Genomic DNA, 2,657 nt, shown 5'->3' with positions numbered 1-2,657 from the left:
CCCCCCCCCCGCGCCCCGATCAAGCGCGACCAAGGCCCCTCCCCAGCTCCGCGTCGACGGGCCTGCTGCTCCCCGGGCCCCGCCTCTGGGGATACCCCGGGATCCCCGGACCCCTCGCCGGGGTCCTGGGCGTCCGGGTCTCTCAGCCCCGAGTCGCTCCGGCCCCTCCGGGCCCCTCCGCCTAGGACTTCCGGGACCCTCGGTCTGGGGGCGCGGGGCCCCCAGGCGTCCCGCTCGCCGGCGCCCGCCGCCCTCGGCCAGGGGCCGAGCCCGGGCGGCGCGGCCGGCCGCGCTGGGGGCGGCCCGGCTGCTCGGGCGGACCCAGCGGCAGCGTCCCCCCACCCCCCCGCGGCGCCGCGACGTCCGCTCGCTCCCCGGCGGCGGCGGCGGCACGCACAGGGCGTGGGGAGGCGCCCGCGGAGGCAGCAGCCCCCCGCCCCCTGCGTGCCCGCCCGCCCTCGCCGGCCGCCGCGCGGCCCCCGCGCCCGCCCCCCCGCCCCCACCCCACCCCGCGCCCGCGCCCGCGCGCCCACCCCTCCCCCTCCTCACCGTCTCCGTCGGGCGGGCGGGCGGCGAGCGGCCAGGGCGGGCGGGCGACGGAGCATGCGCAGAGGCCGCCACGGCCGCTACTGCCACCGCCGCCGCCAGGCCGGGCTTCAACACTTCCGGCCGCCGCCGTCGGCGAGCTGGCGCCTTAAAGGGGACGCGTCCCTATTGCGGGCCCAGCGGAGGATGAACCTCGGCCGGAGGGATTTGAGTGAGATTTTACCTGAGCAGGACTCTTCTGCTCTCGAGAGTCAGTATTGGAAAGGGGTCTGGGGACCCTAATAACTCTTCTGCCCCCACTTCACGGTAAGGAAAAAGAGGTCTAAATTAAAGAGTCGCTTCATCCACACTCAGAGGCAGAAGCTTGTCTCTCGACTCCTCTGGAGGACTGCCCGTTTCACCTCCCCAAATCCAGTTTTATGGAGTTTACATGTTACACACCTTCAGGGTTATGACCAACTATCAATTCGGAATCAAAAATCTGTTTGAGTATAGGGTCAGTAAGTGGTCACGAGTCCAAGAGCAGACTGTTTGCATTCTGTGAGCCACACGTGTTTGCCAAGCTTTGCCTGGTTGTGAGGTTATGGGTTCAAGTCTTAGCTTCTTGGGGGGGGGGGCGTTGTTAACAGCTCCAAGTGTGTATGTCGCCTAAGGCATAAGGTTGTTGTGAGTATTAAAAGAGGTGTTACTTGAAAAGCGTTTAGGAAAATTTCTGGGGCCGGTAATAGTAACTAGCAAATATTAAGACCTTTCTGTATGGCTAAGCGTTGGGGAAGATGCTTGGTCTCCTATAATATTCCCAGCAACCCTACTAAGCAACTTTTTCTCACTCCCCATTTACAGACTAAAAACAAAACAGGGGCTCCTGGGTGGCTCAGTAGGTTAAGCCTCTGCCTTTGGGTCAGGTCATGATCTCAGGATCCTGGGATCTAGCTCCTGGAGGGGGCGTCTCTGCTCAGCAGGAGCCTGCTTCCGCCCTCTCTCTGCCTGCCTCTATGCCTACTTGTGATCTCTCTGTCAAATAAATAAAATCTTTAAAAATAAATAAAATAAAAGCAAAGCAAAACAGAAACAAACAAAAAAACCCAGGAGAGGGGCAAGAGAAGTTAACTAATTCCTCAAAGTCAAAGTAACCTGTAAATGGTATAGATGGGCAGGCCCTCTATTCAGGCCCTCTTTCCCCTGAGTCCAAGGCTATAATCGCTGAGATGGTTGCTCTCCTTATTAGGAACAAATGGGGTGGTGATATGGAGCACTTTTTTAACAGGAAAGAATTGCTTCCCCATCTTGCCTCCTGTGAGTCATCTCTGCTGGATGTCCCCACCACCATGAAGAGGTACAGGAAGTCTTACAAGTTCTTGATTCAAGGAGAGGCAAGGAGACCCATGAGTCAACAATAGAACTGAATTTGGCTTAGGGATGTTGGCCAACTCTAATCTTGAGCCTCGATTTACTCATCTGTAAAATAGAGATGATTTTCCTACTGTGCCTGCCTCTCAGGGCTGTTTCCAGGATCAAATGAGATGTAGTACCCACATTAGTATCTGTTCTTATCATCAGGATAAGATGATAACTTACACATTATCAGGTGGTTTTGAATATAACAGGGCAGCCTGGAATTGTGACCTATGTGAACTGTTCCTTAGTGGGACCATCTGTATCTTTTGATCATGCATTGAACACTCTGTACATTTACTAAAACTCTGTCCTTCCCTTCCAGAAGCTCTTGGTTCACCTTCTTCAGACATAGAATTGAAAACAACAGAATGGTACAGTGTGATAGATATCCTAGAGGTATAAACTAAGCACTGAAAAAGTTCAAAGGGCTCTCTCTGGAGAATTCCTGAAAAGCTTTAGAGAGGAGGGGGTATTTGAACCTGGTCTCAGAAATAAATCAAAGGGAAAATGGGGAAGAACATTCCAAAAAGCATATGTGCAAAGACAAAGAAGAAATGAGGAGAAATGGGCTGAAGAGGGAGGCTAGAACCAAGTGGTTGTCCTAAGGAGTATGGAGCTAGCCTGCATATTTGGGAACCCAAGGAAGGTTTAAGTTCCTGCCATCTGCACTCCTAACACCCAGCCCAGCCCAGCCCACAGGACTTGCCTGGACC

General features: G+C 55.4%; 1 long non-coding RNA gene across 1 annotated transcript; it reads left to right on the top strand.

Moving 5' to 3' along the window:
• Positions 1 to 700: 700 nt before the first annotated feature.
• On the top strand, positions 701 to 2,268 carry LOC309841662. The gene is made up of 2 exons (XR_014299233.1): positions 701 to 852; positions 1,814 to 2,268. It is a non-coding gene; the product is annotated as an uncharacterized lncRNA (long non-coding RNA).
• The last annotated feature ends 389 nt before the right edge of the window (positions 2,269 to 2,657 follow it).

Source organism: Mustela nivalis, assembly GCF_964662115.1.
Source record: "Mustela nivalis genome assembly, chromosome: 10".
Taxonomy (NCBI): Eukaryota; Metazoa; Chordata; class Mammalia; order Carnivora; family Mustelidae; genus Mustela; species Mustela nivalis.
The sequence above is the reverse complement of the archived record's forward strand: the minus strand, read 5'-3'. Positions and strand labels throughout refer to the sequence as shown.